General features: G+C 45.9%; 1 protein-coding gene across 2 annotated transcripts in view; it reads right to left on the reverse strand.

The window, feature by feature from the left end:
* The window catches only part of GALNT10 (polypeptide N-acetylgalactosaminyltransferase 10), a 231856-nt gene that overhangs the window by 204791 nt on the left and 2423 nt on the right, over window positions 1-24642 (reverse strand). The window contains exon 2 of one of the 2 annotated variants that reach the window (XM_023227111.3): window positions 11603-11730. The exons of the other annotated variant lie outside the window; for it this stretch is intronic. The gene's annotated coding sequence lies outside the window, so the exon portion shown is untranslated. The remainder of the gene's footprint in view (window positions 1-11602; window positions 11731-24642) is intronic. 2 annotated transcript variants of the gene reach the window in all.

A 24642-nucleotide genomic window follows, 5' to 3' on the forward strand; every position in this document is an offset into this window, starting at 1 on the left:
GTAAAAGGTAACAACAGTATTAAAATTAAAGCAGTACTTCCTGGGGTTTGGCAGAGGGAAGAATTTCTCATGCTGGAGGATAGGAGAGGAGATTTTTTTTTTTTCCTAAGTTGATACAATCTATAAGAGAAAAATCTGCCAGGGTCTACTCACAAGTAAAAAGCAATTGCTGAGATGTGAACATGAAAATATAAAGGTTGTTGCCAGTAAGTAGGCCGTCTTGTGCAAATACCATCTTGTTACATAGTCCACCTGGAACACAATTTAATAAATAAACAATGATGGACTAGAAGAAATTCCCAAACAACTGAGGAATGCCAGTTCCATGTTCTTTGAGAAGCTGATAGGTTTTCAGTGAGTGAAGTCTTTCAATTGGTAAGACTTGGAGGTGCATTTTATGATTACAAATTTCTAATTTTCAAATTAATAACATTTATTTGCTGTAAAGTTAAGCAATGAGGACAATAAGGTTGTTCTGATCAACACAAATAATTTGAACTCAGGAACTGGAGACAACAGCTTGCAGCTTACATCTTACAAAGTACAGTTTTCTGTTTGGTTTTAGTTGCCCAGTGCTAAAAAAAACCTTTTTAATTTAATGGAGAGTTGATGCATTTGATGAATAAGTAGATACATTTTTTTAAAAAAACATAGCCTGCCCTATAATCTCAGGATTATCTTCAACTAAACAGATGTTAAAAGAATAAGCTGATGACCTTCGACATGTAAAAATGCAGTATATAACACATAGGAATATTTTAAAAAATAATATTCTTATTATTACAACTTTAAAAAGAGCTAACAATTTGAAACAGTGTAAACACTGAAGCATCCTTGTGGACTTGCAGATACAGTTTGTAAAGTGCTGGCTGGGATGATCTTCAAGATCTTCCTGACCCTGGTCTCTGCCTCCTCCCTCACCATGACATCTTGAACAGAAAGCAGTGAAAACATCAGTGGCAGAAGCTGGCATGAAACAAACAGGTTTTCCCTCCACTTCAGAGGGTAAAGAGAGGAGGGAAGAAGAGAAGGTAACAATTAACTGCCACACAAACTCTACCTTTTCAGATAAATCTTTACATACCTAAAGCTAGATAAACCACCAGCTAAAAAAACAGAAAGGTATGCAGATGCTCAGAGCTAAGAGGGCACTGCCAAGTCCTCCTTCTGCCCCAGGGCTGAAGCCTTAGCCCTAATAACTCAGTAGCTTCTGCTACAGAGAACACCAGATCCCCTTGAACAAGTAATTCAAACACTTTGGAGACTGGCTAACATACCTGCAGCAGCGATGCATACTGATGGCAGATCTTCACAATGCATGCTGTGGCACGTTTATTCATTTTTAACCATGACAGTATTATTTTGCTGCCTATCGTTGGGATAAAGAAAATCACTGTTATATCTTAGATCTAGAAGAACTAAAAGGCTGGGATAATTAGGAAAAAGAAGAAAAGACAGAGGTGGTGACCTCCACATCCCTGGAGCTATTCAAACCAATACTTAGACAACACCTTTTGTTTTTGTTTTTGTTTTTTTTTTGAGACGGAATCTTGCTCTGTCGCCCTGGCTGGAGTGCAGTGGCGCGATCTCAGCTCACTGCAAGCTCCGCCTCCTGGGTTCACGCCATTCTGCTGCCTCAGCCTCCCGAGTAGCTGGGACTACGGGCACCTGCCACCACGCCCGGCTAATTTTTTGTATTTTTAGTAGAGAGGGGGTTTCACTCTGTTAGCCAGGATGGTCTCGATCTCCTGACTTCGTGATCCGCCTGCCTCGGCCTCCCAAAGTGCTGGGATTACAGGCATGAGCCACCATGCCTGGCCTAGATAACACCTTTGAAGGCGACTGTAGAGAGGACTCCTCTCCAGGGTGACACGTCGTACTGAATGATTCCTAAGGTTCCCTTCCAACTCAAACTCTGTTTCTAAAAATAAAGGCAACCCTTTTAAAATTAAGTTTTAAAAATCACACAAGTTATACATATATGCAATCATATCTCAGTACCAACAATAGTATAACGGAATTTACAAAGCATGTTTCCCATGGGTATTTTCTCAGGTAATCATTGCCACAGCCCTGCAACACAGCCGCTACTGTTATTATCCCCATTTCAGAAGTGGGGCAGGGGCTCTGAGTGTAAGTAATTGCTCTGAGGTTAGGCAGCTAGAGAGCAGTAATTGCTGACAGCTCCAGGTTTCCCTCTGACATTTCTCCTCCTCCTCTTCCCTCATCTTCTCCCCTTTTCGTCTTCTGAAAAGTACAGTTTCATAATGAGAAAATGGAGGAGAGAAACAGAATGAACCTCCTGTACAGGTAGCTGACTGAATCCCCTCCCGTCACTTTGTACCACAAGATGATTCAGGGAAGACTGACTCATAACCTCGGTGTGTAATGAATATACTGAGTTGTGCAATAATTTAAAAAAAAAAAAAATGGTTCGTGCGTATCTGAACCAATTTTGAAAAGAAAAAAATTAGTCCCTTTTTTAAGTTTAAAAAAGGAAGCATTTTAGTCTAAAGTGAGGAAATGAAAGGGAGGAGGTTTGGGGTTTTTTTTTTCCTTTTTTCCAAAATAGGCTCTATCATTCCCACCAGTGATGAGTGCTCGCTGCTTCTGAGATCACAATGAAACATGAGGCTGAATTCCACAATTAATCGGCACAGCAGACAAATGCCAATTCATTAAAGATGGAAAAGAGATTAATTCTAAAAGATAAGTCCCTCTGGTTGGTTATCAGGTTTGAATTTTCAATAGGAGAACCACCTGTTTTTTTTATTTTGGAGGCTGATTTTTTTTGTGCTTGATTTTTGGAGGCTGTTTTGGTCCTCAGAATTCAGATCAAAACCGATTTTTCTGAAAAACGTTTTAGCAAAGAAGGTGTGGGTGGAAGTGGTTAGGGAGGAGTGATTCCCATCAAAAAGCCTTTCAATATTCCAATTGCTTGAAGAAGCCACATTTCTCAAATGGCTGGAAGGAAACGAAGAGTCCTGAAACCTTGCACTAGAGTTGAACAGTTTCTATAACATATCCTCTCTCTGATGGAGAACTCAATCCTCTTTCTGATGGAGAACTCTGGAGGGGAGAAGTTGCTATGTCCAAAAGAGACCCTTGGGGCCCAGAAAGATTTAGTAATTGGTTCTAGCATACACAATACAGGCTGCGCACATCGTTCACGCCTGCAATCCTAGCACTTTGGGAGGCCAGGACAGGAGGATCACTTGAGGCCAGGAGTCTTGAGACCAGCCTGGGCAACATAGCAAGATCCCCTGTCGCTACAAAAAGTACAAAAACTAGCCAGCATGGTGGCACCTGCCTATAGTCCCAGCAACTGGGGATGTTGAAGCAGGAAGATCACTTGTGCCCAAGAGTTTGAGGGTGCAGTGAGCTATGATCACTGCACTTCAGCCTGGGCCACACAGTAAGGAAAAAAAACAACAACAAACCACAGCATAGACTTGTATCCTGACTGACTGATACCCTGTCATATCCTGATTTATATCCAAGTCAGTGTCCCTTGCCCCTCAAGAGGGAAAGCATTTCCAAAGAAAGATGTCAACTTGAGTTCAGCTTCCTGAAACCCAGCTTAGCCACTATGTGTGCTATACAGAGAGGGGAATGGCCAGGCATATCTCAAAGCATTGATATCCTCATGGACATAAAACAGAGAGAAACTGGGAATGATCAGAATCTGTCATTTAAGACCAGTGGGTTGCCGGGCGCGGTGACTCAAGCCTGTAATCCCAGCACTTTGGGAGGCCGAGATGGGCGGATCACGAGGTCAGGAGATCGAGACCATCCTGGCTAACACGGTGAAACCCCGTCTCTACTAAAAAAATACAAACATCTAGCCGGGCGAGGTGGCGGTCGCCTGTAGTCCCAGCTACTCAGGAGGCTGAGGCAGGAGAATGGCGGGAACCCGGGAGGCGGAGCTTGCAGTGAGCTGAGATCCGGCCACTGCACTCCAGCCTGGGCAATAGAGCGAGACTCCGTCTCAAAAAAAAAAAAAAAAAAGACCTGTGGGAATGTTCAGCCTGGAGAAGTTGTTTTTCCTTTCAAACTCTTAATCCCTACAAATGAAGAGTGGTAGCTGTAGTTACCACTTGCTTCTCTCAACTCTATATAACAAACCAATGCAAAGAACTCAAAGAGAGCAAAGCTGTGTTTGACTGTGAGCTGATAATAATAGCAATAGCACCTAATGCTCATCACATGTCAGGCACTGTGCTGAGAACATTAAATAGTTTTATATGCATATTACAGATTAGGAAACTGAGGCACAGAGAGGTTAAAGTCACCTGCTCAAAGCTCTAAAGTAGAAGCGTTGAAATTTAAACCCACAGGTGTGACTCTGGAGCCTGTGATCTTTTTTTTTTGAGACAGAGTCTCACTCTGTCGCCCAGGTTGGAGAGCAGTGGTGCGATCTCCGCTCACTGCAAGCTCCGCCTTCTGGGTTCACACCATTCTCCTGCCTCAGCCTCCTGAGTAGCTGGGACTACAGGCGCCCGCCACCACGCCCGGCCAATTTTTTGTATTTTTAGTAGAGATGGGGTTTCACCATGTTAGCCAGGATGATCTCAATCTTCTGACCTGGTGATCCGTCCGCCTCGGCCTCCCAAAGTGCTGGGATTGCAGGCATGAGCCACCACGCCCAGCCTACAGCCTGTGATCTTAACCACTCTGCCACTTATAAGCTGTGCCATCATGCTTAAGTTACTTAATTTTTTCAAGCCTTATGTTTGTAATCTGTGAATTAATCTCTGTTGTTAAGACAAACAGAGATATCAGATGAAAATGTGAAATGGGGATTACAGCAACTCCACAAGCTAGTTCAAAGCATGAAATGAAGTAACATAAGTGAAGTATTAATATTTAGCATCAGTATAGTCCCACTGCACAATTCCAAGGACGTTATTTAAACACATAGATGTGCTACAAGGCACGCCCTGCCTGGCGCAATGCCTGTCATGGTAGAAATGTTCAAATGCTATCATTATTATTCATTACTATTATATGACAACATCAATAATCAGGGTTAAGAACCAAGGGGAAAGTTGCTCATCCATGAAGGCAGTGTCAGCTCCTTCCAAGAGCTCTCCTTTGCTACCATCTATTCTGATTTCTGCTTCCTCAGAACCCTGTCAAGCCATCTCTCATGGGACATCTTGGTTCTTATGAGCAATTTCGGAGCATGTCTTACTTCCCTAAACAGATGATGTAAACTTCTGGGGGGCAGACACTGGCCCTCCAGAAGCAAAAGGCTTTCAGGAACTATGGTGATTTAAAATGTCCACAATGTCTTCCACATTCCTCCCTCCAAGAAGTGGAGTTGAATTCTTTTTTTGCACATAGGCTGAACTTCGTGACTCACTTCTAATAGAATAAAAAGTCCATGATGATATATAATTTTGGAGACTAGGTCCTAGAAGGACTGTGGCTTCCTGCTTGCTCTCTCCCTGTCTCTTGGATGGTGTGCTCTGGGGAAAGTGAGCTGCCATGCTTCAAGGACACTCAAGCTGCCTCATGAAGAGGTCTTGTCGTTGAGGAACTGAGGTCTCCTTCTGCAGCCAAGGGAGTGAGCCATCTTGGAAGTAGATTAACCAGCTCCGGTTGAGACTTCAGATGGCAGCAGGGCTGGCCAACGTCTTGACAGCAACCTCATGAGAGACCCTGTACCACCACCATCCAGCTAAGCCCACACTGCTGACCCACAGAAACTTTAAGATAACAAATGTTTGTTGTGTTACGCTACCACATTTTGTTATGCAGCACTACATGACCAAAACGAGAAATGCATGGTGAGTTTAACAGCAAGAAACAACAGGAAAGTCACAGTTTCAGAGCAGAAGGAGTAACCTGCATATGAATGAGATTTTCCCTATTGTTAAGACAAAAGAGAAATCAGATGGAAGACCTGAGACACACTGGCTTCATGCAATCAGACTTCTGCTCAAAAATCACCAAGAGAAAAAGAGAGGGGAAAGTGTAGATGAAGGTTGACTGAACAGTTCAATACCGCACTCCCTCCAGAGAGGCCACAGTGGGGGCTCCAGCTCCATCCCCTGCTGTTCCCTCCCAAGCCCCAGGGCCACCCTCCAACCACACAGCCTGCAAGTTCCCCAAAGGGACCAAGCCCTTTCCTGCCCTCTTGCCTTTGTACCTGAGGAGTCCTCCTCCTCCTGGCATCCCTTTCCTCAATTATTCATTTTTATTCATTGAGTTTTTAAAAACTTTTTATTGTAAAATAATTTCAAACTAGTAGGAAAGATGCAAGACTGGTACAGAGGATCCTACATATCCTTTATCCACATTGGCTGTTACCATTCTCCACATCTGTTTTATCATTCTCTCTCCCTCTCCCCCATCTACCTATATCTACAATTTTTTTCTAAGCCATTTGTGAGAAAGCTGAAGACATGATAACCCTTTATTCCTAAATTCTTCAGTGTGTATTTTCTAAGAACACAGACAACAAAATCAAGAAACTTCACACTGATACAATACTACTATCTAATCTACAGTTCATATTCAAATTTTGCCACTTGTTCCAATAATGTCCTTTATGTCTAATTAATTTTTTATGGTTCAGGATCTAATCCAAGATGGTTTATTCCCTTTTTCACTCATCAAATATGTCACATGCCAGGCACTGTGTAGAGCACTGGGAATAAAATAGTGTGTGTGGGGGAAACAGATACAGTCACTGTCCTATAACACTTACACAGTTTAATAGAGAGACATGTTAATCAAATAATCACACTTATTATAAGTCTGTATAATCACAAACTAAGATACATGCTTTAATGCCTGAGTGGGCTGAGGACTGGGGTAGAAAGGGGTCAGAAAGTTCTCTTGGAGTAGGGATACCGAGCTGCCATTAGAAGGGTGAGGCAGGATTAGCCAAGCAAACTGTGTGTGTGTGTGTGTTTATGCATGTGTGTGTGCATGCAGGTGCATGTATGTGTGTGTGTATGTGCTTGTGTGCATGATAGGTAACTAGAAGAGTGCTCCATGTAATGAGAGTAACATGTGCCAAGGCTCTATTGCAGGACAATGGCTTATTGGAGGTCAGCGTGTTTTTGGAGGGCAGAGGTGGGTGAGGGCAGAGTGGGGAGGGGACCAGGGGTGGAGTTTAGTCTTTATCCTGGAACAGGAAGTCACTTAGGCTTTCCCAGTGGCATAATTTACATTTCCAAAAGATCACTCTGACTGCTGCCTGGAGAAAGGAAATGAAAATGATGCAGGTCAACCATCCCTTAGCCTCAATTCCAAAGTCCAAACAGGCTTTTTAAATAACTTTAAAAAAATAACTCATTTAGTGACAAAGCCTGACTTGAATAGACATGAGGCTATTTATAGTCTTTATTTATCCTCTTACTGTGAACACATTTTTGCTGCAGAAAAAAAAAATGTGTTTGATTATGGGGAGCACTGTAAACCCCACTAGAGCTATTACATAATAATATATGCACTTTACTAACATTCCTAAATCAGAAAGACTCTTCTGCCAGTGTTAGAGACTGACTGTTGCATGCCCCCCCCAAATTCCTGTGATGAAGTCCTAACCCCCAAGGTGATGGTATTACGAGATGGGGCCTTTGGAAGGTAATTAGGTCATGAAGGTGGAGCCATCGTGAATTGGATTAGTGCCCTCGTGAGTAGAGACATGAGTGCTTGCTCTCTTTCTGCTCTCTGCCACGTGAGGACACAGCAGGAAAGTCGCTGTCTATAAACCAGGAAGAGGGCCCTCCGCAAGAACCTGACCATGGTGGTACCCTGATCTTGGACTTCCAGCCTCCAGAACTGTAAGCAATAAATGTTTCTTGTTGAAGTCACACAGTCCATGGTATTCTGTTGTAGCAGCCCAAACTCACTAAGACAGTCAGTCATCATTTTATTGCCTCTCAGCTCCAAACCCACCTTCACTGCCTGCTGTGCAAAACTGGTTCTGGGCCCTTAAATGTGTTTCCCTTGCCAGCTAATATGATGTTAACAGTGGTTAGCAGAAGATGCTGGAGAGACACTGCAGAAGGAAAGGCTTTTTTCACCCTGGTTCTGGTGTGTTCAGCAGGCAGGCAGCATGGGTGGTGTCTCTGGGACTTGCCTCCTGCAGCGTGCATGACCTCTCCATGTCTAGCTCCTGCAGTATGTGTAGCTTCTCCACTGCCTCACTCCTGCATTGTGCAGCAACCACCAGCATCCGGCAACCTATAGCTTCTCCCAGCACCCATTGCCTTGAGTGGTTTTGTAGCAGAATGTCTTCCATGAGATACCTCACCATGTGTTTCTTCCTCCAGCACCCTAGCAGGCAGATTTCCCATGAACTTTGCTGGGGTGGCACTGCAGTGACTTCTCTACCACTCAGTAAGCATAGCTGTGGCCTCTCCAACAAAGTCAGGATCTCAGCCTACGAGGGCGTCTTCCTTGGGTGCTGTTATCTCAACAATGGGGGTAAGAGCTGTTCCTCTATCTGCTATTCCTATATTCTTTAGAGCGCTTTTCACTTCTTACTAGCCAATTCTTCATTACTCTAATCTTCTGTTACAGTAAATAATTCTTTTTATTAAACATTCTGTGTTCAAATTACTTTGTGATTTCTCTGTCCTGACTGAACCTTGACTAATAATCTGAATGCTAAAATGTGCCTAATACACAGGGTTTGGGCTAAGAGATTCCAGATCTGTAATCCTAATGGTATCTAGGTACCACTTTTTAAATGCCAGGCACTATTCCAAGTGTTTTGTGTATGTGAATTCCTTTAATCCTGATAACTAACCTGTGAAGTAGAGTAGGTACTATTATCAGGCCCATTTTAAAATGTAAGAAATGAGAGAGAGAATAAAAGATTAAGGAAATTTCTCGAAGTCACACAGCTAGTAAAAAGCAGAGCTGGGATTCAATCCTAGGCAAATCCGTGGCTTTATAAGCCTGAGGTGAGTGGGAGGGGCAGGTAGAGGTGGTGGCTGGAAAGCCAGCATGAAGGCTAACGCAAATCCTTCACTGTGCTCTCAGGCCTGTGCTCACTCCACCTGTGGCATGCATCCCACTGCCCTGGAATTATCTGTCTAATGGGCCAGCTGGTCCTCGAGGGCCGAGACCATGTCCTTTCCTCTTAGAATGTCAAGTGCTTAGCAGAGAACCAGCCTGGGGCATGTGCAATATTCAGTCAAAAACTGCTGCATAAATGACATATTGAATGAAGAAGAACTGCAGACCTAAATGCCAGCTACACAGCAGGCTGAGCCTTCCAGGTCAGGTCCTGTGCCTGGAGTGCCCTGGCCCCTCCAGAGCTGTCGTGGGAGTGCCTCTGCCTTATCTGGTCTGGTCGCAAACATCTGACAGTGGTTGACAACATGGCCTCCCGATCTCTTTCAACTATTCAACACCAGGACCCATACAAAAGCAAATCTGGTCACTCAACTTCTCTGCCCAACACCCTTCATGCTCCTGGGAACTGGAGGATGGAGTGTAGTTCATGACCTAGCCCTACCTGTGTTTTAGCCTCTCCCAGCCCTACTCCTGGGGCCAGGAATAATGAGCTTAGGAGACCCTGCACACCCTATGCTGTTTTCCCAACTCTGGACTTCTGACTGTGCTATCCCCTCTACCTGGAATCCCTTCACTACCCACCCCATGCCCAGCCATTTCTCTGCCTGGCTAAAACCATCCCACTCCCCTTAAAAGACTTAGGGCAGGATTCCCTCCTTCAGGGAGCCTTTTCTGCTTACCCATCCTGCCCATCGGGTTCACTGGCTCTCCTATGTGCTCACATAGAACCCTGTACCTACTGCTACTAAGAAAGATCTCATTGTACTCTGACTTGACCTGTTTAGTGTGTGGAGTCCAGGGAAGTGGTTAAGGCCCAGGACTCTGTAGGCCAGTCACAGCCCCACCAGTGACCAGTTGTGTGACCTTGGGTAAAACAGTTCATCTCCCTGATACTTAGTGCCTTCATCCATAAAATGGGGATAATTAGAGTGAGTATGTTATTGGGTTGCTGTGAGGATCAAAGATGATAATGTATGCAAAGTGCTTAACATTGTGCCTGGCAAAAACAGTCTGCAACAGTAGTAATGCATTCCTTAAGCTCAAAGGCTGCACGTTACACATCTTGGTGGCCTCAGAACCTAGCACAGCATCTGGGCCACAGAAAGGCACAATGGATGAATGAATGGATTCGTTCTCTCTCCACCCCAATAGCCTCCAAACTGGTCTCCCTGCCTCCTGTGGCTCCTGCATTGCCAGAGTTACCTTTCTGAGGCCTACCCCTGATCAAGTCATCCTCTGCTCAAAAACTCTGCATGGCTTCCTTGCCTCCTGCAGGCCAGCCTCCCTGGCCTGGCAATCAGGGACCCTGTGACCTGGTCCTCACCCACTTTTTCAGCTACTTTCTAACTGACATGTGAAGTTTCAGTCACTCTGCCTTACTCGCTGTTCTTGAAACAGGCTCCCCACTTTCTGCTACCTGATAGACCCCAATCCTGCCATGTACACTTTGCTAAAGCTTTAACCTTCTTCAGGACCATCTTAAAAATCAGCACCTTTCAGAAGTCCTTCCTGACCTCAACCAGGGTGCTGCTCTCTTCCCCTCGGCTTCCCGCAGCACTGGCTGATCTCCTCTTGCAACACTCATCATGCTCTGCCTGACACGCTGCATCCCTGTGAACTTGTCTGCGTCCCTTTTTAGACTAGGAGCTCTCTCAAGGCAGCGGCTGTTTCTCGTACCTATCACATAGTAATCCCCCAAATCAATTTAGCGGGGACCCAGAACAAAAATAAATTGTTGAGCTCAGAACAAAAAGATAATACAGTTAAGTGAAAGGCAGTATGTACCACGTGTTTATTCACTGTGATTCAACGCTAATGGCTCAGGTTTTTTTTAAAGAGGTTGATCTCTTAATAAGCAGAGTGGCTTTAGTTAAAGAATATATACGTGCAGTGTAATATGCTAATCCTCCATAGAAAGAGAGGATCTTTTCCATGAATTAAAAAGAAACGTAAGTAGTTAGAAGAGATTAAGACAATTATTCCAGCCTTTGCAAAGGTGTTTTATCTATCTCCCTTCAAATATAACATACAGACACACTCATACACACACACAACACAATCTGATGAGAAAATGGAAAATGGTCCATGTATTAGTTCCCTAGGGCTACCATAACAAAGTACCATAAAGTGAGTGGCTTCAAACAACAGAAATTTATTGTGTCACAGTTCTGGAGGCTTGAAATTCAAAATCGACGTCTTGGCAGGGCTATCCTATCTCCAAAGCCTCTAGGGGAGATGCTTCCTTCCTCTTCTTCCAGCTTCTGGTAGCCCCAGGTGTACCTTGGCTTAGGGTAGCATCACTCCAGTCTCTGCCTCCAGCTTTTCACAGCCCTCTTCCCTCTCCCTGTCTCTGTGTCTCTTCTCCTCTTCTTATAAGGATATCAGTCAGTCACAGAGGATTAAGGGCCTACCCTATTCCAGCATGACATCATTTTGATTGGTTACATTTGCAACAAACCTATTTCCAAATTAGGTCATATTCTGAGGTACAGCAAGTAAGGACTTTGCCATAGCTTTTTGAGAGACATGATTCAACCCACGAGCCCATTTACCCACTTACTGGGAGCTGCAGTCCTTGGGAAAGCCTGGGGCCCGACCAGCAGCCCTCTTCCTTAAGACGCTCCCTCTAGAGGGCAGGAAAGCTCCTCACAAAAGAAGTAAGCAGGGGTCCACCCTCATATTTTCCTCCTAAGAACCAGGGAGAAAATAAAATCCCAGACAAGCTACTTACTTCATATTCTAAAGACTGGAAGGACAGAACCAAACGGATCCTCATCCAGAGATACCACCAACGAAGCCATGTGGACTGAGGACAGGAGCTGCTTCTGCTGAAAAGATCTCAGAGAAACAGTGTCCTTTGACTGTTGCCCCAGGGAGCTAACACTTTTGAGGCCTTCTGATCTCAACAGGGGAGAAGGAAGTCTGTTTCTTCCCCCACTATGAGAACACAGCCCGTTAGGGTGAAAGTGTGCAATTTCCCACAACACCAAGAACAGAATGGTGTCCAAATGACACACGGAGGAATGGCGAGAAGAAACATGGAGCAGTCAGAGTCCTATCTGTAGGGTATCTGGGAACACAGGTATGCATGCATTCATTCATTAATTCAACAAATATTCATTGAGCACCTGTAACACGCTAGCACTATAAGGTACAGCGGTAAACAAGACACACGAGGCCCCTACCCTCACGGCTGAGAGTAGTATCTTAGTATCTACCGAGGTGCTAGTATCTACTGGAGCAGAGAAATAGATAAGTAAATAAATAAACAAGGTGACTCCAGATACTGCTAAGTTGCTATGTGGACATTTCACAGTTGATCAAGTTGCAGAGTAGGTAGGAAAGAGGTACTTCAGATGGTATGTTCACAGAAGGCCTCTCTGAGGAGGTGACTTTGGAGCCAAGACCTAAAAGATGAGGAGGAACCAGTCCTGCTATAATCTTGGGGAAGAGTATTCCAGGCAGGACCACGTGCAAAGGTCCTGAAGAAGGACCATGCTGGATGTGTAAGAAGGGTAATGCGGCTGTAGTGCGGCGACTGAGAGGAGGGAACACGGTGAGCCCGGAGGGTAAGCAGGGCCAGATGAGACAGGGGTCTGGGCTGTGTTTCAGTGCAGCAGTGGAAGCCACTGAAGAGTTTTAGGAAAGAGGCGGAAATTTCTGATTTACCCTTGCAAAAGAACACTTGGGCTGTGCATAAAGAATCGACTATGATTTCAGGGTGGAGGTGGGAGAGGAGCCAGGAGGCTGTGGCAGGAATCCAGGTGAGATATGACGGTCTGGTGGGAAGCGGGAAGAAAATAGGTGGATTTGGAATCCATTTCAGAGATGCAGTCAGATCCAGCAGAGAATTCAGGTCCTCACTGAGTGTCAGAAACTGGAGGGATCCTTAGAACTCATCCTCCCAATTAACACAACTTATGTAGGAGAGGACAGAGGCACTGCTGAGTCAGGGATCCAACTAGGGTCATAAAGCAACTCAAGGTGGCTCCTACCCGAGGAGTCAGGCTCCTGCCTCAAAACCCAGGGCTCTTTGACCATGAAAAGACTAGAAAGGGGTCAGCAAACCTTGGCCTGGCAATCCAGCTTGCTGACTGCTTTTGCAAATAAAGTTTTATTGGAACACAGCACTCGCATTGGTTTATGTAGTGTCTATGGTCACTCTCATGCTACAAAGACAGATTGAGTAGTTGTGGCAGAGACTACATGGCCTGTAAAAACCTAGAATATTCTCTGGATTAAAAGATCACATAAAACACAGTGGCCAAGTTTGGGAATGGAACTTTTTGAAAGAGGAGGAAGCCCAGGCTCACAAGAGAGAGCTCTGGGATCTCTTCTTCCCAGCTGCAGCCTCATCCAAGGGGATGTCCTGCTGAGAAGACTCCTTCAACAATACATTCCTCCACGTAGGGAAATGACAACACATAGCACTATAACATTCATGTCACCACAGTTGTACAAATTAAGTTTTGTAGGCATTTCCAAGAGACAGATTAATTCTAACTGGAAAGATCCGGGAAGGCTTTCTGGGAAGAAAAAGATTTGAGAGGTGCCTGAAGGGATGGGTTGAGGGTACTTAAGAAATTCTTAGGTCACCCCTGAGCCACGGCAGAGTCCTACCTAGGACTCTGCTGAGCTAAAGGGAGTGAGTTCCCCATCACTGGGGGTGTTCAAGTCAAAGATGGTAACCGTTTGGCAGGGATAAGATAGCGGGAGACTGGATATGATAAAAGATACAATTCACTGAAATTGTGGATTCCAACGCGGTAGGCTTATGGCTTCTTTAGTGTTATTTCTCATCATATTTGCTAAGAGAGAGACACACAGCATGGAGACTATGAGGCTTGCGGGGGCCGGGGGGGGGGGGCGAAGGAGAGACAGAGAAACACACACAGACAGAGAGGGGAAAGCGCTGAGAACAGGAGACAGGTGAAAGAGTCATATTCACAACCAGAATCAAAGAGAGCCCATACAAGTCACAGAGGGAGGAAACCCACACCAGGGCTTCACCCTCCTCTCCAACCCGCCGCTTAATTGCTACAGAGAACAAAAGAAAGCAAAAGCCTGACAATTAGAGTTAAAACTAATCAAACGTCCCTTTAATACCTCTGGTTTGGCACCTGGCAGCCTTCTTAACGTACCCCATTGTTCCCTGGCAGGGCTTGGATGGCAGGACCCCTCAGCTGCCTCTCTCGCTGCCAGGGGAGAGTGCGGAGTAGCAGGCAAGGGGGATCCAGGCTGTGAAAGGGAGAAGCAGGGAGGCATACCCCAGGCTGACTCTGCTGGGAGACCCCAACCCACAAGCAGAGAGGCCCCTGGCGAGAAAGACAGCTCACACCACACCAGTGTCTGACAACCGCCCCGAGGCAGGGGTGGCAGGAAGAGTTACGGGTGGCAAAACTGACTCAGCTCGTGTGCCAAGAAGCTATCATTCCCACGTACAGGTGAGGAAATGGAGGCCAAAAGACGTTAAAAGACTTGCCCGGAGAAGTCAACAAAACATGGTAGCTAAGAGTACAAGTTGGAGAGTCAGAAATCTGAATTTGAGTCCCACCACTTGTTTCTTGTACAGGCCTGGGAAGTGATTTAAGTTTCCTGAGCCTCAGTTTTCCCATCTGTAAAATGACAACAGTAAGGTCACTCACCCCCTGGGATTACAGTGCTGATGAACTGAGATGGGCACAGTGCATGGCACGCAGTAAGAGCTCAATAAACTCATGGTCATCATCATTTCTGCCGCGGAGCCAGTGCTCAAGGACAAAACTAACTCCTGGTCACCACACCGAGCTGTGCCCCACACTCCATGCCCCACTGCCGCACCAGGAGCCACCTGGAGCTTCCAAGGGAAGGTTCTTGAAATGGCGGGGGGAGGGGCCCCCACTCCTGCCCTGACAATGAACCGTACTCTCAGAGACACGAGTGGCTATGTTCAGCTGCCTCTGGGGGACCTAAGCTGTTCTCATCCAGGTTCTCTCTTTCCCAGAAACCTCCTGGGTGCCTGTGAGGTCCCCTCAGGCCAGGGAGTGGAGTATGTACCATTTCTGCTGGGAAAGCTGTCTTCACTCTCATTTAATGGATCCTAACACATCCCCAATAATAGCAAGATACATTCTAGGGTTTTCTGACATGCCAGGAAGCACAGGCAAAAAACAAGGTGGATTCTGTACCTACGTCATTTCTTTTTTTGTTTGTTTTTCTTTGAGATGGAGTCTTGTTCTGTCACCCAGGCTGGAGTGTAGTGGTGCGATCTCAGCTCACTGCAAGCTCCGCCTCCCAGTTTCAAATGATTATCCTGCCTCAGACTCCTGAGTAACTGGGATTACAGGCATGTGCCACTACACCCAGCTAATTTTTGTATTTTTAGTAGAGATGGGGTTTCACTATGTTAGCCAGCTGGTCTCAAACTCCTGACCTCGTGATCCGCCCACCTTGGCCTCCCAAAGTGCTGGGATTACAGGTGTGAGTCACCATGCCCGGCCTCTACCTACATCATTTCTAATAAATCTAGAGCATCCCCTGACATGGCTTTAAAAAATAAAAAAATTGAAAAAAAAAAAACTTTATTAGATAGGGTAGACCTGAAATTCAGATACCTAGAAACAGAGAGAAGCAAGGCAAATGATTTCTTGAGCTGAGATGGAGCGGGAATCACCTAAATATAAACATAAGTGAGTCTGTCAGAGCCTAAGGTTTATATACTTATACTTCCAAGTAATTACTTTTTTTTCTCTGAAAAGTACATTAGTCTTAGAGATAGAAGGACTAGCCTCAGCTTATTGGCTTTGTGACTAGTCGTGTCACTTACGCTCTTTGAACCTCAGTTTTTGCATCTGTGAAGTGAGGACCGTAAGCCCTGCCCTGCCTCCACCATGAGACGGAACTGGGAAAAGGCTATGGGAATTTGCATATCATAAAGGAGGGCTCCCAAAGTCGAATGTCTCCTGCAGCCCGGCCAATTGTATGAAAAGGTGAAGTGCCCAGGTTTGAGACCACTAAGTGCAGCAGGGGCGGTGGCCAACTGGAGAGCTAGGATCTGTCTAGAGGAGACAGCTGCTCCCACATCCAGAAAATTCTTACAAAACTTGAACCTTAACTCAGCAGCCGGACTTTCAGATTTAAAAAACAAAAACAAGGCCGGGCGCGGTGGCTCAAGCCTGTAATCCCAGCATTTTGGGAGGCCGAGACGGGCGGATCACGAGGTCAGGAGATCGAGACCATCCTGGCTAACCGGGTGAAACCCCGTCTCTACTAAAAAATACAAAAAACTAGCCGGGCGAGGTGGCAGGCGCCTGTAGTCCCAGCTACTCGGGAGGCTGAGGCAGGAGAATGGCGTGAACCCGGGAGGCGGAGCTTGCAGTGAGCTGAGAACCAGCCACTGCACTCCAGCCTGGGCGACAGAGCGAGACTCCGTCTCAAAAAAACAAACAAACAAACAAACAAACAAACAAAACAGAAATTAGTATAGAATTGTTTTAAAATAGGAAATATTCTCATGTTTAGGTACTGGTAACATATGAACACTAAAAAATAAAGAAACCAAACTATCTGTGGGCCAGCACTGTTCAAGGCACACAAAACATAACTCTGGACTGCATCTGGCCCACAGGCCACCAGTTTGCAACCTCCCTTAAAGTCTACAGGTAAGGTGATTAAAAATATATAAAGGTCAAAGAAATTAATAAAAGAAGCTCTCTGAATGAAACAGCCATTAAGGTTTATTATTAATAAAATAACCACAAATCCAAAGGACAGACCCTGGCTCTCCAAGAACAGAATTAGTAACTTTTCACTGAAGTTAGGTACCAAATTTAGAAACTGGTTATTTCACAAATAGGCACACACACACATATACATTTTAACTCTCAGCAGCTGACTCTGATCAATACTCAGGAGGAAACATGCAAAAAATAACAGTTTTCAGTTGAGAACATACAAAGTGCTTTAGCAGCAGGAAGTAATTTTCACACACACACCCCGGCCAGATGTTTCCAACCTGTTCCCTCGAAGAAACCCCCTTCTCTCCAGACGCCCCTGTCGGCCCCTCTGCTCAGCAGCCCTCCTCTCAGAGGAGGCTGACATTTGTAACTCACAGGGGAGACCCACACACACACACACAACCCCGGCGAACTGGGCTCTTGGGAGGCTGCCCGAGTGCGGCATCCAGGCGGCACGTGGGACTTGCTATAATCCCTGCCCTGGCACGGCTGCCTGGGTATTCAGCTAAAAGAGCTTTCTGGAGCCAACAACAACAAATCCAAGAACCAGGCTCACGGGGCTCTCAGTGATAACCTCCCACGGAGGCCTCCTCAAGACCCTGTGAGCGGGGGCAGACCCACACACTCGCCCAAGACCATCCAGTCAGTGGCTGGCGCAGATAGCGGAAGGAAGCATCCCAGCTGGGCTGGAATCCTGTTTCCATCACTTCCTAGCTGTGTGGCCCTGGATATGTTACCTGACCTCTCTGCACCTCGATCCTCACAACTTTAATGTAATTTAATCTAATCATCACCACGACACTAGGAAGTAGTGATGACTTTGCTCATTTTAGGAGAAGGAGCCGGAAGCCCCAGAGGTCAGTCACAGAGCTGGCAAGTGGCAGAGCTGGACCTGGGGATCGGGTCACATTGGTTCCCAACTCCACACTCTCTCCACTGGTCTCTCCAGTACAAGGGAGAGGTTTACAGGGTCTCCACAATACTAACCTTTCCTAAAAGACCCCCTAGTTCAGCCTGTCACCCACTTAGAGGCACCTCATCCTTGCCCATGGCAGGAAAGCAGAGCACCCATCCTGGAAGAGAAGCAGACTGTGGGCATCAAAGGAAAACAAAGCTCTATGGTTCCAGCCAGTCCTCACAGCCCACAGGACAGGGATTCCAAAGTGCACCTCCCATGCCTGTCCTGAACTGGAGCCTGATCTGCCTGCATCAGATACAGTGCCACTGCTAAAAGCACCACAGAGCTCCCCTGTGAGTACTGATTGACAACTTGGGAAGCTGCAGATAAACACACTCCCCAGGAACAGAAGTTCAAGGGCTGGTTCTGAAGCATTCCTGGGGAGAGTGGAGAGGGTCCCTGGGGAAAGAGAGGTCTGTCTCCTGTTAGGTGGGTGGAGAGGAGTTCGCTATTGGACCCTCAGTAGGATTTGTTAAATATGTGATGCTTGGCCAAGCCCAAACCAGCCCCTTCATGCTCCTTGGGCACGGATCCTGCTGTCACCATCCTTAACAGGCTCCCTAGGGATTGTGAAGCATCCTGAAGTTCAAGAAGAACCATTCCTAAGGCTAAGCTTCCAGCACTCAGCCAGCAGTTACTGAGTACCAACCATATTGTTCACTCACTCACTCACTCACCCGCTCAGCCATTCAGCAAATATTTTAGGCAAACAAGAGTGACCGAGAGAGTTTAGTTCCTGCCTTTAGGAAGCAGACAGTCTGGACAGATTAAAAACAATTACAGCATTGCATGACAGATTTATATATATGGCTCCAGGCCCTGGTTGGAAAGAATGCTAACCCAGGCGGCCCTGGCAGGGGTTAGTCAGGTCTAGGGGCAAGGCTGCAGGGAAGAAGGATGTTAGAAGTCTTCCTGGAAGGGCCTCTGATCTAAGTAGGCAGATGAGAAAATCAAGGGACTAAGACCCCTGAGTGACCTTTGGGGGCTGGAGTGACCAAAGAACACTTCCTGGAGGCAGCAGGCTATGAGCTGAATCTAGAAGGATACAGAAGGTCTGGGTTGTCTCCCAGGGTGGGAGCTGAGAAGGCATCCCCAACAACTGCTTCGCATTCTAAAGTTTCAGGGAGAGGGGTACCAAGAGCAGCCTCTGCATGCACAATTTCCTTCTCACCCCCAATAATCAGAGACTGCACCACCTGTCTTCTTCCACATCTTCTGAACCCTGTGCTGTTAGGCCAACCACTTACCTTCAAATTGCTCACCTTCTAGACAATGACAATGTTATGCAGCTCTCCCTACCTCCGCCAAAGGGAAGCCACAGAGAATTGAGTCCCTGCCATAGGCCAGGCACTTCACAAAGGCAGCAGCATCACCAAGTTTACCGAGCACTTGTTCTGCACCAAGCACTGTGTTTGGGGTTTTGCCCACAGTGAGAACTCTCTGCTACAGTTAACATTACTAGCATTTTACAGACCAAGAATTCCAGGCACAGAGGCCAAGCTTGCCCAAGCCTCAGGTTTTGAATCAGGCAGTATAGCTCCAAAGCTAGAGCACGATATGCACCCCACATGCCTCAAACCAGGAGGAACGGAGACAGGAGGAAGCTGAGGTAGAGGTTTCTCTTCCAGCGCACACCACCACCACATGACCTTAGGCGCTCCACTTCGGCTACTGAAGAGGCTGCCTGAGGGCAATGGTCTCTCTCGTCCGGGCTTGCAGGAATGGCTTAAGGGGCAGGGGTGGAAGACAGGTCCTTTGTCCTGCTCAGATATGGAGGAAGTATGGTGGTTAAGGACTCAGCACTAGGTCAGAGTTCAAATGCCAACTCCACCACTACAGGCTGTGCATCCTTGGGCAAACACCTGCCTCTTTTCGAGCTTTGGTTCCCTCCTTTCCTACCTGGTTACAACAATATTTAACAGATGTACAAGTAAAGGACCTAGCAGAGTAAGTGCTAAATAAATGGTAACTGCTATTACTACTATTAACATTATCAACCTCATTATCAACCAACCATATCATCATCATTCTTCGGATCAGTATCATTTTATGCTGTGGCTTTCATCACCTGAGAAAACTGAAGACAATTTAGCATCTGAAGCTTAACATTCTCTTAAAGCCAAAGGGAAGGAAAAAACTAGGTCTGCTTTTTTCTTTTCTCTCCTATCTACACTCAGCAGAGGGCAGCAAACAGGAACCATTCAAAGATAAGAGAGAGAGAAGAGAGACACATGGAGAGAAAGCTACACACGCATAAATACACACCCACCCACCACAGCAAGCAGAATTGTTTAGCTTCCTCTAGCTTCCAAAGTATGAACACTCCACCTCCTCCAGCTAAGAGGGCCAGGCAGAAAAAAACGTGGAAGCTGCAGAGACAGAAGTTCTTTTTCAGCTTGAGAGAAATTTTCAACGAATTGACTTTTAGTGTGTACGGGGGCAGGGGAGACAGTTCTTGGGACGTCTGTGAGGGGAAAGGAAGGCAGTGGCAGAACTGGTAAGTAAGATTCAATAAAGACAGCTTTCAACTGCTCTTTATCTCCACCCTCCACTGTGTGTTGGCAACCATTTGCACCCAAGCCTTCCTCAGCAACAAACCAAGGCCCACATAGCTAATCATCTCAGCCAAGGGGTGGCAGAGCTGGAATGAGAGCACAGACCTCCAGACTGCAGGTTCGGTGCCCAAAAATGGGTCCAGGGTGGCAAAGGGGTTTTCCCTCCAGGACCAAATCTCATCCCCAAGGAGTGACTGCTGCCTGGAACACTGTGTCAGCAGGACTCTGGAGTGGAATCTGTGGGCTTCTTCTCTAGATATCTTTCTCTTCTTCCCAAAAGCAGCACCCAGAGTCTTCTCTGGGGAACTGCTCTTCTTAGATCTGGGTAATCTGACTCCACTCCTAGCTCCAGGGTAGGTGAAGTCAATCAATACAGCTTCTCCTCCTGAAATCTGCGAATGGTTCAGACAGCACATTAGATCCAAAGTGGACCAGTAAGACCTAAGGAGATCTTGCTAGAGCTTATAGAAAAGATGTTTTCTCTGCCGGGCGCAGTGGCTCACGCCTGTAATCCCATCACTTTGGGAAGCCGCGGCAGATGGATCACGAGGTCAGGAGATCGAGACCATCCTGGCTAACATGGTGAAACCCCGTCTCTACTAAAAATACAAAAAATTGGCTGGGTGTGGTGGCGGCTGCCTGTGGTCCCGGCTGCTCAGGAGGCTGAGGCAGAAGAATGGTGTGGACCCGGGAGGTGGAGCTTGCAGTGAGCCAAGATCGTGCCACTGCACTCCAGCCTGGGCGACAGAGCAAGACTCCGTCTCTAAATAAATAAATAAATAAGCAAATAAATAAATAAATAGAAAAGATGTCTTCTCTCTCTTCTGTAGAAGCTACCAGGGGACAGAGACCCTCTCCTCTAGGATCTAGGTGTGGATCTGAGGTCTGAAAGAGCTACTACCATTTTTTGCTGCCATGGAGCCTCAGAATGGAACAAAGTCAACACACAGAGAAAGTCAGAACCAACAGAAACCAGAGGAAAGGAGACCTAGCCCTGACAATGCCACAAACCTCTAGATCACACCATACCTGAAGCCAACTACAGTCACAGGAGCCAATATATTCCCTTACTCATTTCAGCTCACATGGCTTAATTTGTTTTGTTACTTGCAACTGATAGAGAATCTGAGGTGGTTCTCAGGCTCAGATTCTGTCTGTCAGAGATAGCAGTAATGGTGCCATGTGCTACACAGCCTTTAATTCCTCTACCCCTGTCCCTTTGCCCCCTTAAATTTTAATCCATTTAGTTGCTTTTGAAACTATAAAATGAGGCCGGGTGCAGTGGCTCACGCCTGTAATCCCAACACTTTGGGAGGCCGAGGTGGGCGGATCGCCTGAGGTCGGGAGTTCGAGACCAGCCTGACCCACACAGAAAAACCTCATCTCTACTAAAAAATACAAAATTAGCCAGGCTTGGTGGTGCCTGCCTATAATTCCAGCTACTTGGGAAGGCTAAGGCAGTAGAATTGCTTGAACCTGGGAGGTGGAGGTTGTGGTGGGCCGAGATCGCACCATTGCACTCCAGCCTGGGCAACAAGAGCAAAACTCCATCTCAAAAAACAACAACAATAACAACAACAAAACACTATAAAATGTTGGAAAGAAAATGAACAAAAATAGATCCACAAAAAAATAGACAGATAAGTTCTAGTAGATAATCGGTCTCACTAAGCAGTGGCCTCCAAAATTTGGGGTGATAATCTTGGCTCCTGAAAGAAATAATGGTAGAGAAGGATCAAATATCAGTATATAGAGGGAAAAAATTTCTCATGGTGAAATAGAACAACAACTTGGAGAACAGATTCTGATCTGCATTCCTCCCTATGGGAACTTGTTTAATTTGTTTCCCCTTTTCTCGGCCTCAGTTTTCATACCTACAAATTGAGGAGATTGAACTAGATGACTTCTGAAGCCCCCTGCCTGCTCTGATACATTTCAATCATTCAGCAAACACATCCTGTCTTCCAAGTGCCAAATCTCGTGCTTTGTGCTAGAGGAGGATGTGTTCCTACCTTAAGACATTTCCAGCAGGGAGGCCACAATACACTTCTTGCCACGGGAATTCAGGTGTATATGGGCTACCTCCTTTCCCCACTCCACTGCGCATAAGGACAGAGGTTCTCTGGAGAAACAAGACTCTTATTCAAGGCCTTCCCTTACCAGCTCTGACACATATATGGGATGCAGAGGGTCAGATATATGTAAAACACAGGAACCGCTGCAAACACCGTCAGGAGCATTTTGCTGCTATGGGGCTTACTGGTAGCTGCCAGGTTTGCCTCAAGGTGCTTTTGATTCAGTGAGAAGAACCTGATGCCATCTCTGTGTAAGAGCTGACTGTGGACAAGGTACAATTAGCAAGCTAGATGGTTATCTTTTAAATGGGCTTTTGCTTTTCATTCCTGATTCCATTATCTGTTACCGTGTCACTGGAACCAACAGATCAAAGGCTGAACATCCTTAGACTACAGCCTGAGAAAAGACATTCAAATATGAACATACCCTTAAGTTGTGGCCTCATTACAAGTTAGATACAGAGGCCTGTTTAAATATACTATCACTATTCAGATGTGCTTCCAAGCATACTCACAGAACCTCAGGATGTAAGAGTTGGAAAAGCCCTAACAGAGTATCTATTCCCTACATTGCTAATGAGTTTCCATATGTCATTAATTCTACTTGAGTAGCCCTGCTGAGAAACAATCTGAGCCCAAGTCTGGTGTTAGTAACAAAAAGATTGATTAGCAATGTCTGCCTTGGCCATGGGAGGGGAAGCATCATTACAATATGCATTTGCCTTTTCCCTTCTGAATCTAAGCCTCACTTAGCAGATGAGGAATCCAAGGCTCAGAGAGGTTAAACCTCTTTCCTGAGTACACGCAGTGAGTTTAGGGCAGGAGAAAGGGCTAAAAACCAGGTCTCTGTTCCCAGGCCTTCTTCAGCTGGAATCCTTGGTACACAGCAAGCCAAGAATGAGAGAAAGAATGTAGGGAGCTGGATTTGTTCTGGCAAATCAACAACCCTTCCCTAGTGGCATCAGATTTCACCTGGGCATGCAGACAGAGGAGTGATTAGCAAGCTAAAGGATACTAGCCCTTCTGTAGAAAATTAAGGAAATCATTCCAAGGCTACATTTCTATGATACTTAACTTTCTGATGGGCAAGGCTTCTGCCACCAGGAAGACTGAAAAAAGAGAAAAAAACATTGATTTCTGGATGCTCTAAGAATAAAGTTCAGCTCTAACACAATGAGAAATAAATCCTGGTACTTGAAAATTAAAGTCACCAGTATTCCATTATTCCACCAGTTTCTATTCCACACATTCTATTATCCAGTGAAGCCATTTTTCAACAAGAGATTATGGCTCAGAAATGAGGAGAGACTGCACTCAGTTTCCTAACTTGAGCTTTTAATAACCTGTCCCAAACCTGGAATATGAAACAGACTGTTGAATTAAACCCAGATGTTAAACAGATTGGGGGTTGGAATGAGAGGGACCCACACATTAAAAGGAAGATGGCTTCAAGACCAGCTTTTCTTGCTTGGTTTTGCAGCTTCCCAGGAAGCCAACTGTCTGACCAGATGACTGCTGAAATCCTGGAAGCATTATGTGTCCTTTATAAATCAGCTATCCCACCCAGCTGCAGAGGTACACCCAGGATGAGTTGGCATGACAGTTATGTAGACTTTCATTCTAGCAGATGATAAACACTCTTAATTTGAAACTCCATATTCTTTAATCCAGTGGAGAAATCAAGGAGTTAGAGGACTACTCAAGTAGTGGATATGTTACTCTCAAAGAATCTTCTTTCAAACCCATATGGAACACATTTTTTATTTGGATAAAGTCCTGTCAGACTTCCTTCCAGAGCCTCTGCAGTTATTTCTACCAGAAAGATCAACGAGATGCTCAAAGATGATTCTCAACAATTACAAGAATGACAGGCTGAGCTCAGAACTGGTCAGCCCTGTCGAAAAAGCTCTGTATGCTCAACATGCCAGATTTCCCAGATAGCAGCCTGGCGTGTTACGTGTATGTTCCAGTACACTGGGGTGAGGGATGGAACACCATCACTCCGAGAAGTCAGCCTCTTTCCTCAAGACCAGCTGACATTCAGACAACGGAATGGGGGCCAAGCCCAGTGCTCTGCATCTGTGAGAGAGTGAAACAAAAAGGGGCTGTGTGGAAATTTGGCAGGGTGTTCTTGAAAGGCAACAGATGAATGCTGAATCCTGTAGCACCTACAAGTGCTTATCATTGGGGAAACAGCTCCATTCTGCTGCTTCCAGGAAGCAAAGAGATTTTCTTTAAAGCAAAAATAATCAGTTGGTATTCCCCCCAACCCCCCAAACCCCCTTCACCACTTCTTC

The sequence above is a fragment of the Piliocolobus tephrosceles genome, chromosome 4 (assembly GCF_002776525.5).
Source record: "Piliocolobus tephrosceles isolate RC106 chromosome 4, ASM277652v3, whole genome shotgun sequence".
Classification (NCBI taxonomy): domain Eukaryota; kingdom Metazoa; phylum Chordata; class Mammalia; order Primates; family Cercopithecidae; genus Piliocolobus; species Piliocolobus tephrosceles.